Below are 16,896 nucleotides of genomic sequence, written 5' to 3'. Positions count from 1 at the left end.
AGAAAAGTCAACCACATATTCGGCACCTATTTCTGTCACCAGCTCTTTGACAAACAGCTTACAGCAAGGCTTATGGCTTTCTTGGTTTCCTCAGTTCACCCAACAACACTACATTTGATAGCAGATTGCAAAAATAAATGATTTCTTCAGTAATTAATTCAATATTTTTTTCTGAAGGAATGTCTGTGAACCCCTTGTGTGCCTGTTTCCCCTGGAGCTCAGAAGAGTGAGTCAGTCCCCAGAAGGTTGTGAGCTGTGAGCCACTGTGTGGGAGCTGGGACTTGAACCCAAGCCCTCTGCAAGAGCAGACAGCGCTCTTTCCTGCTGAGCAGTCGCTGTGGCCCCTCTCCTAACCACTAGCTTGTTAAGGACTTCAGACTACTGTCCTTCCTAGTGCCTCAGCTGCTGCTTTTCTCCCCGATTGCTCCTGGCACTGCCTCTACCAGGTCACCGTGTCTGCCCCATCTTCTGCAGACTGATATCACTCAAATCAGGAATATCAAGGAGATCTGCTCAAGTCTGCAGTGATGCTCCTTCCTCCCGCAGATCTTGTGGGTTTTTTCCCCCCAGGATTGTTTTAGAAATCCTGGGTTTTTCCTGGTTCCATACGAAGCCAAAAGTTTTCCTGTCACAATCTGTGAAGAATTTTGCTGGGATATTGATGGGAATTGCATTGAATCTATAGATTGCTTTTGATAAGATTGCTACTGTTACTATGTTAATTCTGCCCACCCAAAAACATGGGCGATCTTTCCATTTTCTGGTGTCTTCTTCTATTTCTTTCTTCCAAGATTAAACGTTCTTATTATACAATTCTTCCAATTGTTTATTTAGAGTTACTCCAAGATGTTTTATGTTATTTGTGTCTATTGTTAAGAGTGATGTTCCTATGATTTATTTTTCAGCCCATTTATTATCTGTTTAAAGGAGGGCTACTGATTTTTTTGGTATTAATAATTGTATCCTGCTACATTACTGCAGGTGTTTATGAGTTGTAGAAGTTCCTTGGTAGAATTTTTGGGATCACTTATGTAAACTATAATATCATCAGCAAATAGTGAGAGTTTGACCTTTTCTTTTCTGATTGTTAACCCCTTGATCTCCTTTTATTTTCTTATTGCTCTAGCTAGTACCTCAAGAAGTATATTGAATAGATATGGAGAGAGTGGAAACCTTATCTTCTGATTTCAGTGGGATCTCTGGTAGTTTCTCTCCATTTAGTTTGATGTTGGCTGTTGGCTTGCTGTATCTTGCCTTTATTATGTTTAGATACAAGCAACCTAAGTGGGAGCAGGACTGAACAACTTCTGGGATTTCAGAGCAAGTTCCAGTAGCACTGAGTATTCTGGGAATGCCAAGTGACCTCTGGGGTTACAGGAATCACGGCCCTGACTCTGCCTCAAGAAACAACCCTCTGAACCTTGGATCCACTGGCACCTGGAAGTGTGATCATGAGAGACACGGCCCCAACTACACCAATCAGAAGAAAGAATGGAAAGACGAGGTAAAAGCACACTCAACACCACAAAGAGCAACACAACACCAACAAAAACTAGTGGCTCTAAAACAACAAACTTTAAACACCCCAATACAGATGAAGCAGAAGAAAATGACCTAAAAATAATTTCAGGAGAATGTTTAAGGCTCTTAAAGAGGATATGAAAAATTCTCTCAAAGAAATGGAGGAAAAGACAAACAAAAAATTGGAAGAAATCAACAAATCCCTTAAAGAAAGTCAAGGAAAAGCAATCGAACAGGTGAAAGAAACAAATCAAAACTTGAAAACCAAAAGAGAGACAATAAATAAAACCAAACTGAGGAAATTCTGGGAACAGAAAACAAGGGAAAACAATCAGGAGCCACAAATGCAAGCATAGACAGCAGAACAAAAGAGATGGAAGAGAATCTCAGGTGTTAGAGATATGATACAGGAAATAGACTCATCAGTCAGAGAAAACGTTAAATCTAACAAAAGCTTAACCCAAGGTATCCAGAAAATATGGGAAGAAGTTGAAGTCCAACTCAAAAGCACAGAAAATCATAGAAGAAAACTTTCCAACCTAAAGGAAGAAAAACTTAGAAAGATGCAAGAAGCTTACAGAACACAAAAATGGACTGGACCAAAAAGAAAAGTTCCCTTGCCACATAATAAACAAAATGCTAAATATACAGAATAAAGAAAGAATATAAGAACTGCAAGGAAAAAGGCCAAGTAACCTTTAAAAGCAGACTTATCAGAATTACACCTGACTTCTCAACCAAAAGAATGAAAGCCAGAAGATCCTGGTCAAGTATTATGCAGACATTAAGAGACTATGGATTTCAGCCCGGACTGTTATACCCAGCAAGACTTTCAATCACCATAGATGGACAAAGCAAGATATTCCATGACAGAACAAGATTTAATCAATGTGTAGCCAAAACCCCAACCCTACACAAAGTATGAGAAGGAAAACTCCAACACAAGGAAGCTGGATATATCAACAAAAATAGAAATAATTGATGATCTCACAGCAGCTAATCCCAAAGAAGGAAAAAATGCACGAATTAACATCACCAACAATGAAAAGTAAAATACCCAGAATTAGCAATCACGGTCATTAATATTCCTTAATATAACTGGATCCAACTCACTGTAAAAAGACACAGGCTAACTGATTGGATATGAAAATAGAATCCATTCTTCTCCTACATACAAGAAACACACCTCAACCTCAAAGACAGACATAGCCTCAGTGTAAAAGGTTGGAAAATTTTTTTCTAATCAAATAGATCTAAGAATCAAGCAGGTATGGCTATCCTAATATCTAACAAAATAGACTTCAAACAACAATCAATCAAAAGAGACAAAGAAGGACATTTTATATTAATCAGAGGAAAAATCCATCAAGAGGAAATCTTAGTATTGAACTTCTATGCCCCAAATACATGGGCACCTTCATATATAAAAGAAGCACTACTAAAGATTAAATCACAATTAAACCCTACTCACTAATAGTAGAAGACTTCAACACTACACTCAAACCACTCTTCAGGTCTGCCAGACAGAAAATTAACAGAAAAAAAGGGAACTAACAGATGCCATGATTCAAATGGACTAAACAGACACCTATAAAATGTTCCATCCAAGCATAAAAGAATATACCTTCTTCTCAGCACTTCATGGAACCTTCTAAAATTGATGACATATTAGGTAACAAAGCAAATCTCAACAGATACAACCCCATGTATCTTATCGGATCAACATGCCTTAAAATAAGAATTCAACAGCAACACTAATTTCAAAAATCCCACAATCACATGGAAATTAAAAAATGCTCACCTGAATCATCAATGGGTCAAGGAAGAAATAAGGAAGAAATTAAAGACTTTCTAAAATTAAAAAAAATGACTACACAACATATCCAAATTTATGGGACACAATGAAAGCACTGTTAAGAGGAAAGTTCATAGCACTAAATGCCTACATAAAAAAGCTGGAAAAAATCTCACTAGTGAATTAACAGAACACCTGAAAACTCTAGAACAAAAAGAAATAAACTCACCCAGAAGGTAGGAAAATAATCAAATTGAGAGCTGAAATCAACAAAATAGAAACAAAGAAAACAATACAAAAAAATCCAATGAGACGAAGAGTTGGTACTTTGAGAAAATCAGCAAAATAGACAAACCTTTATCCAAACTAACCAAAAAGCAGAGAGAGAGAGAAAGAATATCCAAATTAGCAAAATCAGAAATGAAAATGAAGACATAACAACAGACACAGAGAATCATTAGGTCATACTTGGAAAACCTGTACTCCACAAAAATGGAAAACTTAAAGGCAATGGACAATTTTGGGGATGAATATCACTTACCAAAATTAAATCAAGGCCAAATAAACAAATTAAACAGACCTATAACTGCTAAAGAAATAGAAACAGTTGTAGGCGGGTAATGCTCTTTTGTTTCCTGTCAGCTCAGATCCGAATAATCACACAGAAATTATGTTAATTAAAACAGTGCATAGTCTATTAGGTTAGGCTTCTTATTAACTAACTCATACATTTAAAATTAACCAATTCCTATTATTTTATGTTTACTATGAGGGTTGTTGTTTACCAGTAAGCTTCCTTGGTGTCTGTCTCCTTTGGTAGCTACCTAGTGTCTCACTCTGTCTTTTTTCTCCTCTTTCTCTGCTAGGAATTCCTGCCTTGTTCTATTCTGCTCTGTTATAGACCCAAGCAGCTTCTTTATTCATTAACCAATAAAAGCAACACATATACTGACCATTTCCCCTTTTCTTTTTTTTTAAAAAAATGTTTTGCTTTTTTAAAAATTTATTTATTACGGATATAGTGTTCTGGGCACCAGATCTCATTACAGATGGGTGTGAGCCATCATGTGGTTGCTGGGAATTGAACTCAGGACCTCCGGAACAGCAGTCAGTTCTCCTAACCTCTGAGCCATCTCTCCAGCCCCCATTTCCCCTTTTCTGTCCAATTAAAAAGGAAGGTTTTAACTTCAACACAGTAAAATTACATATACACAACAGATACAAGTGAGAATTACAGTTACAATATTTATGTCTACTTTATCTTTTATCATAATTAAGGAAAACTATACTTTTAACTATCTATTGTTCAACTGCATCAAAGAGTCCAGAAGGATATAATATTATCCAAGTAAACAGGAATTGCATTCTAAGTAACTTCAAAAACTCTAGAATTGATAGACGTCTCGCTCCCTGACAGTCACCCGAAGTTCTTCTGTGACATTAGGGCAGCCATCTTCAGCCTATAGTCTGTGGAAGATTTTTCCATGAAGCAAGAAATTTCAAAGACAGTTCTGCCTATATTGGAAGTTTGTCAGTCACTTTCTTCTGTGTCCTGAAAAAATGTCTGACAGATTCTTTCACATAGCAGGAACCCTGAAGGACTGTCATACCTTTAGAAAGTTTAGCAGTCATTTTTCTTTGGGTCCTACATGTCCAGTTCATACAACATACCATCAAGCAGTCCAGGCAAGAGCAGTTTCTTGCCCAAAGGGCTAACAAACTCCATAAGGAGCCTCTTCGATATCCATCACCCTCTTGAAGTAGATTGGTGCTGCCAGGAACAGATGTGTCTAATTGTCATGAAAAGTCCTAAGTCCTTAAAACATTGTAATTGCCATATTCTGAAAGTTTTTGAAAGCTTTGAAAAATGCCTATCCATCTGAAATACATCTCTGTATATCTAAAAAACCTAACTAACATGACTACAAGCTTGACTATTATAGATGACTGTCTATTAAACTGTATTTTAAAGTATACATTATATTTTTAATAAGCTGCACAAGCACAATACTTTAATCAAGAGTAGAAATATACATATAGCAAAATTGACCTTAAATTTGTATCAATAGACCAAGATCCATACCAATGCAAAGTATTCATCTCTATATCATATACCCCTTTAAATAAAAATAGACATTTATAAACAATATTTGGGAATTTGGGCTTAGTTCTCTCCAAACTGCTTCTTGATTTTTGTTGGGCAAAGTATTTTGGGGGGTTCATGGAGACCTTTTGGGGGGGGGTCTTAGTTCATCAAACCACATTAGTCTGGGAAAAATCCGCAGGTTCTCATCCTCTATGGAAACAAAAATAGATCCTCTTTTCCAAAGCAAACATATCATTAGATGCAAATTCTGAAGTCAAGATAACTGTAAAATACATATGGTGGTTTAGCTTAGCAGCTCATACAATGAAATGTCTCTCTGTACTTAGCTCCTTCACTGTAAAAAATTCAAAGAAACACAATAATATACACAATCCAGACTCTCTGTGTATATTCCATCTTTACGTGGCTTATTTTTCTTACTTTATTACCTTTTCTACAAGTTTAATATTTATTTTATTATCTTTACTCCATTAATCTATGACTGTCTGTACTCTTTTATATTGTAACCATCTACACTTTTTTTCCCTCTCTCTTTCCTAAACCTACATACATTCCTCCAACATGGACACATCTAGAGGTCTTTTTTTAAATCAGAATCTATCTTTATTGTGTGCATATCTGTAATTATGTTCTGACCAAGAATGGTTTTTTCTTTTAAATGTTACATGTTACTTGGGAATGGCTAGAACAAACTCCATGGTCTTGCCTGTTGGCTCCACACAGTCCACATGGCAGAGGCATGTTCACTGCCTCTGAGAGTTACGCATACTGCCCCAACTCCAGGTCCTCAGCTGGTCTATGTCACCACTAAGCAATTTGTAACACACTGCTCACAGACTCCATTTAAGTGCTCCTGAAAGAGCCAGGGCATTTTGTACAACTAACACAAGCTAGGGGGCCGTCCCCTAAAGAAGCCACACAATCTTCATTGCCAATACTGAGTCAGGAAGTCCTCTCTTAAAGGAGTTGCTGTACTCCTTCTCACTGCTATCAAACAGAGCCCATCTGAAAAAAAAAGGCAGCTACCAAGAAGCTGCACTAAACTCTGTTCTTTTGTGTCTAGAATTCCTTTTTAAGGTCTCTCAGGTTTAATGTGGACATAATTGCCTCATGTTGGGCCAATTCTGTAGACGGAGGCTGCATGTTTCTTTCCTGGTGATGCATACCTGAAATAATCACACAGAAACTGTATTAATTGAAACACTGCTCAGCCTATTAGCTCCGTATTCCTATTAACTAACTCTTACATCTTAAGTTAACACATTCCTATTATTTTGTATTTTACCAAGAAGCTTGTGGTTTACCAGTAAGGTTCTGGGGCGGGCGTCTTTCTCCCTCGACAGTGACATGGCTTCTCTCTGACTCCACTTTCTTTTCTTCTCTATCTCTGTTTGGAACTCCTGCCTTGCTATATTCTGCCCTGTCATAGGCCGAAGAAGCTTCTTTATCCATTAACAAATGAAAACAACACATATACAGAAGGACTTACCACACCAAAAAGTCATCAAAAATCTCCTAAAACAAAAAAATCCCAGGACCAATTGGTTTCAGCTCAGAATTCTACAAGATTTTCAAAGACCTATACAGAAGGACTTACCACACCAAAAAGTCATCAAAAATCTCCTAGGCAAAAAAATTCCAGGACCAATTGGTTTCAGCTCAGAATTCTACAAGATTTTCAAAGAAGAATTAATACCAACTCTCCTCAAATTGTTCCTCACAATATAAAGAGAAGAAACACTGTCAAAATCTTTTTATGAGACTATAATTATCCTGATATCTAAAACACACAAAGACATTACTAAGAAAGAGAATTGCAGACCAATTTCACTTATGAACATAGGTGCTAAAATACTGGCAAACCAAAACCAAAAATATGACAGAAAAATCAGCCACCATGACCAAGTAGGCTTCATCCTACAGGTGCAGAGATAGTTTAACATACAAAAATCTGTCAATGTAATCCACCATATAAACAAGCTTAAAATAACCCACATGATCATCTCATTAGATGCTGAAAAGCCTTTGACAAAATACATCATCCTTTCATGATAAAGGTCTTGGAGAGAGCTCTGATACAAGGAACATACCTAAACATAACAAAGGCAATATACAGCAAGCCAACAGCCAACATCAAACTAAATGGAGAGAAACTCCCAGAGATCCTACTGAAATCAGGAACAAGACAAGGTTTCCATTCTCTCCATATCTATTCAATATAGTTCTTGAGGCCCTAGCTAGAGAAATAAGACTACAAAGGAGATCAAGAGGATGCAAATTAAAAAAGAAGATTGTTTACCTAAGTGACCCCAAAAATTCTACCAAGAAACTTCTACAACTCATAAACACCTTCAGTAATGTAGCAGAATACAAAACTAATACCAAAAAAATCAGTAGTCATCCTTTAAACAGATAATAAATGGGCTGAAAAATGAATCAGAGAGGGGCTGGAGAGATGGCCCAGTGGTTAAAAGCACGGGCTGCTCTTCCAGAGGTCCTGAGTTCAATTCCCAGCAACCACATGGTGGTTCACAACCATCTGAAATGAGATCTGGGCCCTCTTCTGGCACACGGGCATAAATGAAGAGAGCATGTTGTATACATAATAAAAATAAATAAATCTTTAAAGAAAAGTAAAAAAAATAAATCAGAGAAACATCACTCTTCACAATAGACACAAATAACATAAAATATCTTGGAGCAACTCTAAATAAACAACTAGAAGAATTGTATCATAAGAACATTAAATCATTGAAGAAAGAAATAGAAGAAGACACCAGAAAATGAAAAAAACTCCTATGCTCTTGGGTAGGTAGAATTAACATAGTAACAATGGCAATCTTATCAAAAGCAATCTATAGATTCAATGCAATTCCCATCAATATCCCAGCAAAATTCTTCACAGACCTCAAAAGAATGGTACTCAACTTCATATGGAAAACAAAAATCCCAGGCTATCCAAAGAATTCCTGGAAAATAAAGGAACTTCTGAAGGCGTGACAATCACTGACTTCAAACTCTACTGCAGAGATACAGTACTGAAAACAGCCTGGTATTGGCATAAGAACAGACAGGATGACCAATTGAACTGAACTGAAGACCCAGATATCAATCCACACAGCAACAAACACCTTGTTTTGACAAAGAAGTAAAAATATAAAATAAAAAAGAAAGCATATTTGACAAACAGTCCTGGCATAACTGGATGTCAGCATGTAGAAGAATGAAAATAGATTCATATCTATCATCATGCACAAAACTCAAGTCCAAATGGATCAAAGATCTCAACATAAAACTAACATTACTGAACCTCATAGAAGAGAAAGTGGGAAGTACACTTAAACACATTGGCACAGGAGAACACTTCCTAAATATAACCCCAAGCATAGACACTGAGAGCAACATTTAATAAATGGGACCTCCTGAAACTGAGAAGCTTCTGTAAAGCAAAGGACACAGTCAACAAGACAAAAGGACAGACTGCAGAATGGAAAAAGATCTTCACTAACTCCACATCGGACAGAGGACTAATCTCCAAAGTAGACAAAGAATCCAAGAAACATAACATCAAAAGAAGAAATAATCCAATAAAAAAGGAGTACAGGCACTCTTGTCTCCTGGGCCCTGGGAAGACCGGCTACCCCTGTAGCAGTGCCGAGGAGTTCTACCCGGAGAGGTGAGTGGGTGCTAGCCTGGGCGGCCAGCCCGGGAAGAGAGCACAGCCCCTCCCCCCTCAGCTTCTGCAGCAGGGTCTTCCTTGTTTCACCTGACCACTCCCTGCCCCCACTGCCACTGCACTCTGGTCTCCTGGGCCCTGGGAAGGCCAGCTATCCCAGCTGCAGTGCTGAGGAGCTCTATCCAGAGAGTGCTGAGGAGTTCTATCCAGAGAGTGCTGAGGAGTTCTATCCAGAGATTGCGGAGGAGTTTCATCCAGAGAGGTGGAGATGGGCAGGCACCAATGAAAGAATTCCTCCAACAACCTGAAAGGCAACATGACATCTCCAGAATCCAGGGAGCACGAAATGAGAAGAATTGAACACCCTACTCCAGAAGAAATAGAAGAAATCGACTCTAAGCAGATCTTTATGAAAATAAAAGAGGAACTTAAACAGGAGGTGAAAACCTGGCGTAAAGAAATGGAAGATAAGTATACCAAAAAGATTGAGGAAATGAGTAAAGAAATGGAAGAGAAATATACCAAAAAGTTTGAAGAAATGAGTAAATCCGTAAATGAAATTCTGGGAAACCAAGAAAAAACAATCAAACAGGTAATGGAAACAGTTCAAGATTTGAAAACTGAAATGGAGTCAATGAAGAAATCACAAACCGAGGGCCGGCTGGCTATGGAAAATCTGGGTAAACAAACAGAGACTTCAGAAACAAGCATAACCAACAGAATACAAGAGATAGAAGAAAGAATCTCAGACTCTGAGGACACCATAGAGAAATTAAATGCTCTGACCAAAGAAAACAGCAAATCCAACAAATTCTCATCACAAAACATTCAGGAATTGTGGGACACAATAAAAAAACCAAATCTAAGAATAATAGGGATTGAAGAAGGAGAAAAACGGCAGATCAAAGGCCCAGAAAATATATTCAACAAAATTATAGAAGAAAACTTCCCCAATCTAAAAAATGATATTCCTATGAAGGTTCAAGAAGCATACAGAACACCGAATAGACTGGATCAGAAAAAAACATCCCCTCGCCATATAATAATCAAAACACAAAACATACAGATTAAAGAAAGAATATTAAGAGCTGCAAAGGAAAAAGGTCAAGTAACTTATAAAGGTAAACCTATCAGGCTTACACCGGACTTCTCTATGGAAACCATGAAAGACAGAAGATCCTGGATAGAGATCTGCAGAAACTAAGAGACCATGGATGCAAGCCCAGACTACTATACCAAGCCAAGCTATCATTCACTATCAACGGAGAAAACAAAATATTCCAGGATAAAAATAAATTTAAACAATTCGTAGTCACAAATCCAGCCTTACAGAAAGTAATAGAAGGAAAATCGCAACCCAAGGAATCCAACATTGCCATCACTACCTACAATAACCCAGACATCTAGCGACCCTTCACAACCACAACTCAAAGAAGAGAAACACACAAACTCTACTACACACACACACACACACACACACACAAAAAGTAATAACCGGAATCAACAACCACTGGTCATTAATATCACTTAATATTAATGGACTCAACTCACCTATAAAAAGGCACAGACGTAGAGACCGGATAAGAAAACAGGATCCAACATTCTGCTGTTTACAAGAAACACACCTCAAACACAAAGATAGATATCTACTCAGAGTAAAAGGTTGGGAAAGGGTTTTCCAAGCAAACGGACCTAAGAAACAAGCGGGTGTGGCCATTCTAATATCTAACAAAATTGACTTCAAGCTAAAATCAATCAGAAGAGATGGAGATGGACATTTTATACTCATAACAGGAACAATTCATCAGGAGGAAGACTCGATCCTGAATATCTATGCCCCTAATATAAAAGCACCCACTTATGTAAAAGAAAAACCTTTAGAACTCAAGGCAGTCATCAAACCACACACACTAATAGTAGGAGACTTCAACACACCTCTCACCAATGGACAGGTCAATCAAACAGAAACTCAACAGAGAAATAAGAGAATTACTAGAGGTAATGAATCAAATGGACTTAACAGATATCTATAGAACATTCCACCCAAATAGGAAAGAATATACCTTCTTCTCTGCAGCTCATGGAACCTTCTCGAAAATTGACCACATACTGGGTAACAAAGCAAACTTCCACAGATACAAAAAAATTTTAGTAACCACCTGTGTCTTGTCGGATCACCACGCTATAAAGTTAGAATTCAATAACAATTCAAACACCAGAAAGCCTACAAACGCGTGGAAGTTGAACAGTCAACTACTGAATCATCCCTGGGTCAAGGAAGAAATAAAGAAAGAAATTAAAGTCTTCCTTGAATTTAATGAAAATAAAGACACAACATACTCAAACCTATGGGACACAATGAAAGCAGTGCTAAGAGGAAAGTTCATAGCACTAAGGGCCCAATTAAAGAAAACAGAGAAAGCACATATTGGAGTCTTAACAGCACACCTGAAAACTCTGGAAAAAAGAGAAGCAGACTCTCCCAGGAGGAGTAGAAGACTGGAAATAATCAAACTGAGGGCTGAAATCAACAAAATAGAAACACAGAAAACAATCCAAAAAATCAACGAAACAAAAAGTTGGTTCTTGGAGAAAATCAACAAGATTGACAAACCCCTAGCCAAACTAATCAAAAGGCAGAGAGAGAACACTCAAATTAATAAGATCAGAAATGAAAAGGGGGACATAACAACAGACACAGAGGAATTTCAGAGAATCATTAGATCTTACTACGAAAGTTTATATGCCACAAAGTTGGAAAATGTACAAGAAATGGATTGGTTTTTAGATAAATACCATTTGCCAAAGTTAAATCAAGACCAGGTGAACAATCTAAATAGACTTGTTAGTCGCGAAGAATTAGAAGCTGTTATCAAAAACCTCCTGACCAAAAAAAGCCCAGGGCCAGATGGTTTCAATGCAGAATTCTACCAGAACTTCCAAGAAGAGCTGATACCTATACTCCTTAAGGTATTTCACAATATAGAAACAGAAGAGTCATTGCCAAACTCTTTTTATGAAGCTACAGTTACCCTGATACCAAAACCACATAAAGTCACAACCAAGAAAGAGAATTACAGGCTAATCTCACTCATGAACATTGATGCAAAAATTCTCAACAAAATCCTGGCAAACTGATTCCAAGAACACATTAGAAAAATTATCCATTATGATCAAGTAGGCTTCATTCCAGAGATGCAGGGCTGGTTCAACATACGCAAATCTATCAATGTAATCCATCATATAAATAAACTGAAAGAAAAAAGCCCTATGATCATTTCATTAGATGCTGAAAAAGCATTTGACAAAATCCAACATCCCTTTATGATAAAGGTGTTGAAGATATTGGGGATACAAGGATCATACCTAAATATAATAAAAGCTATTTACAGCAAGCCAACAGCTAACATCAAACTGAATGGAGAGAAACTCAAAGCCATTCCACTAAAATCAGGAACACGACAAGGCTGTCCACTCTCCCCATACCTCTTCAATATAGTGCTAGAAGTTCTAGCAATAGCAATACGACAACATAAGGGGATCAAGGGGATTCAAATTGGAAAAGAAGAAGTTAAACTCTCGTTATTTGCAGACGATATGATAGTATACATGAGCGACCCCAAAAACTCTACCAAAGAACTCCTACAGCTGATAAACACCTTTAGTAATGTGGCAGGATACAAGATCAACTCCAAAAAATCAGTTGCCCTCCTATACACAAAGGATAAAGAAGCAGGGAGGGAAATCAGTGAAACTTCACCTTTCACGATAGCCACAAATAGCATAAGATATCTTGGGATAACTCTGACCAAGGAAGTGAAAGACCTATTTGACAAGAACTTTAAGTCTTTGAAGAAAGAAATAGAGGAGGATACCAGAAAATGGAAAGATCTCCCTTGCTCTTGGATTGGGAGGATCAACATAGTAAAAATGGCAATTCTACCAAAAGCAATCTATAGATTCAATGCAATCCCCATTAAAATCCCATCAAACTTCTTCACAGGCCTTGAGAGAACAATAATCAAGTTTATATGGAAAAACAAAAAACCCAGGATAGCCAAAACAATCTTATATAATAAAGGAACTTCTGGAGGTATAACCATCCCTGACTTCAAACTCTATTACACAGCTACAGTATTGAAAATAGCTTGGTACTGGCATAAGAACAGAGAAGTCGATCTATGGAATCGAATAGAAGACCCAGATATTAACCCACAAACCTATGAACACTTGATTTTCAACAAGGGGGCTAAAGGTATGCAATGGAAGAAGGAAAACATCTTTAACAAATGGTGCTGGCACAACTGGATGTCAACCTGTAGAAGAATGAAAGTAGATCCATATCTATCACCATGCACAAAAATCAAGTTCAAATGGGTTAAAGACCTCAACATTAATTGGACCACTTTGAACCAGATAGAAGAGAAAGTGGGAAATAGTCTACAAGATATAGGCACAGGAGGCCACTTCCTAAGTAGAACCCCAGTAGCACAGACAATAAGAGAATCAATGAATAAATGGGACCTCCTAAAACTGAGAAGTTTCTGTAAAGCAAAGGACACTGTCAGTAAGACAAAAAGGCTGCCTTCTGACTGGGAGAAGATCTTCACCAACCCCTCATCAGATAAAGGCATGATCTCCAAAATATACAAAGAACTCAAGAAACTAGACACTAAAACTCTAATTAACCCAATTAAAAAATGGGGTGCTGATCTGAACAGAGAATTCTCAACAGAAGAACTCCGAATGGCCAAAAGACACTTAAGGTCATGCTCAACATCCTTAGCGATCAGGGAAATGCAAATCAAAACAACTATGAGATACCATTTTACATCGGTCAGATTAGCTAAAGTCAAAAACACCAATGATAGCCTATGCTGGAGAGGATGTGGAGAGAGGGGAACTCTCATCCATTGTTGGTGGGAATGCAAACTTGTGCAGCCACTGTGGAAATCAGTGTGGCGGTTTCTCAGGAAACTGGGAGTCAATCTCCCTCAAGACCCAGCAATTCCACTCTTGGGAATATACCCAAGAGATGCCCTATCATACCACAAAAGCATTTGTTCAACTATGTTCATAGCAGCACTATTTGTAATAGCCAGAACCTGGAAACAACCTAGGTGCCCCTCAATAGAAGAATGGTTAAAAAAGGTGTGGAACATATATACACTAGAGTTTTATTCAGCGGTAAAAAACAATGACATCTTGAATCTTGCATGCAAATGGATGGACATAGAAAACGCTTTACTGAGTGAGGTAAGCCAGACCCAAAAAGAGGAATATGATATGTATTCACTCATAAGTGGATTCTAGCCATAATTAAAGGTCTTTGAGCCTATTATTCGAGATCCTAGAGAAGCTAAATAAGAAGATGAACCTGAAGAAAATCATGTACTTATCCTCCTGGAGATTGGAAATAGACATGAGTCCCAGGTAACCTCGGGTGCATGGGGGGGGGGTGGGAGAGTTGTTGGAAGGGGAGAGGGTTAGAGAGAAGGGAGTAGGGGAGGAATGGGGAAAACTCGGGGGACTGAGATGGGGGGAGGGAGGAAGGATGGATATGGGATCAGGGAAGAATATATCTCAACTAAGGGAGTCATTTTAGGGTTTACAAGAGACTTGATTATAAATGGGATCCCAGGTCCAAGGAGAGATCCCCAGATTGTTCTCTGGACAGAGGAGAGGGTGCCTGAACCAGCCTTGGCCTATAACCATACTGATGAAGATTTTGCTTATCACCATAGATCCTTCATCCGACGATGGATGGCGATACAAACGGAAACCCACATTGGAGCACCGGACTGAGCCCCCCATGGTCCAAATGAGGAGCAGAAGGAGGAAGAACATGAAAAAAAAACTCAGGACCGCGAGGGGTGCGATCACCCACTGATACAAGGGGACTGATCTAATGAGAGTTCACCAAGGCCAGTTGGACTGGGACTGAACGAGCATGTGATCCAACCAGATTTTCTGAATGTGGCCGGAGCCTTTCTGAAAAGCCATTGACAATGACACTGGGACTTGTTTCCTCTGCATATACTGGATTTTTGGGATCCAGTCTGTTTGGATACTCACCTTCCTGGACCTGGAGGGAGGGGGGAGAAACTTGAACTTCCCTTAGTTCAAGACTCCTCTTAGGGATGGAGAGGGAGGAGGAGGGGGAGGGGGGAGTGGGAGGGTGTGGGAGGAGGGGCGGAAATGGAAACTTTCATAATTTAATAAACTTTGAAAAAAATTTTTAAAAAAAGGAGTACAGACCTAAACAAAGAACTCTCAACAGACTAATCTCAAATGGCTGAAAGATAACTAAGAAAATGCTCAGTCTTCTTAGCCATCAGAGAAATACAAATCAAAACAACTCTGAGATTCCATTTATAAATGTCAGAATTGTCAAGATAAAAACGCTGATGACAGCTTATGCTGGATAGGATGTGGGGTAAGTGGAACACTCTTCTATTGCCGGTGGGAGTGCAAACTTGCACAGCAGCTTTGGAAATCGGCATGGCAGTTTCTCAGAAGACAGTTCTTAGAGGCAAGTTCATAATACTAAGTGCCTAAATACAAACTGGAGAGATCTTAGCAGCACATCTCATAGCTCTAGGACAGAAAGAAGAAATTACACAACAAAACATCAAGAAATAATCAAGTTCAGGGACTTGGGTTCAAGTCACATATGGTGGCTCACAGATTATAATCTTCTGGGGACTGACTCACTCTTCTGGCCTCCAGGGGAAGCAGGCACACAAGGGGGTTCACAGATATTCCTTCAGGAAAAATGCCAATGCACATTCCTTTTTAAGTTATTAGGGGAAAAATATGGGATAATGATAAATTCTCTGAAACTATTTAAGATCCTTGAACTATATAAAACCTGAGTTAAATGTATTTACAAATTTGAACAATCAAAATAGCTTAAAAAATCATACTAGGAGGGGTATTAGTAAAATCAATTATTTCTGTGTTATATTTGTCTTACTTTTGAATAGGACTATTTTCTTGAATGTAAGTACATGTAACACGTGTGTGTCTGGTACCCGCAGAGGTCAGAAGATGGCATAATTCTAGGACTGAGTTATGGATGGTTATGAATGGTTGTATCCCACCACGTGGATGCTGGGGCATAGAGTCGGGTCTTATAGAGGAGTAGCAAGTGCCATTCATGGGGAGACGTCTTTACAGAGCCTTGAATAATATACAAACATACGTATATATGACATATGATCAATTTCTACAAATGTACCAAAGACCAACCTTTAGATACAATATTGAATTAATTACTGAAGAAATCGTATAGTAGGAGATGTACTAACAAATACAGGATTGGTAGGTGAACTGAGGGAAAAAGAAAGCAATAGTAAAGCAATAAGCCTGGCTGTGAACTTTTATTAATAGAGCTGGTGAGAGGACTGTGTGCCAAATATGTGGTTGACTTTTCTCTGTTTGAAATGAAATCTAAAGGGCAACAGGTTATAGTTCATAGTCCTAATCTCTGAAAGTCAGTGATAATCTTTCTCTTGGCATAAATCTTGTTCCGATGGTATAAGATGATAGTTGGTCTCCTGAATCCCTGTGGGAGAGAGGAGCAGCCAGAGAAGATGGCTGTCAGCACATTCAGCAGGACCTGCAGACACAGGGAGTTGGTGACTAACTGGGATACAGTGGATGAAGAACTGATTTATTGTACTCAGATGAAGTCAAAATGAGAGGCTGGAACATTTTCCCTGAATAAAGGAAGCCAAAAGTGCACCTCGGTGTTTCATAACATCACTGAATAATGTAGGTGTAACCTCACTGTGT

This window comes from Myodes glareolus, chromosome 19, assembly GCF_982192425.1.
Source record: "Myodes glareolus chromosome 19, mMyoGla1.1, whole genome shotgun sequence".
Taxonomy (NCBI): Eukaryota; Metazoa; Chordata; class Mammalia; order Rodentia; family Cricetidae; genus Myodes; species Myodes glareolus.
Note: the sequence above shows the minus strand (reverse complement) of the source record.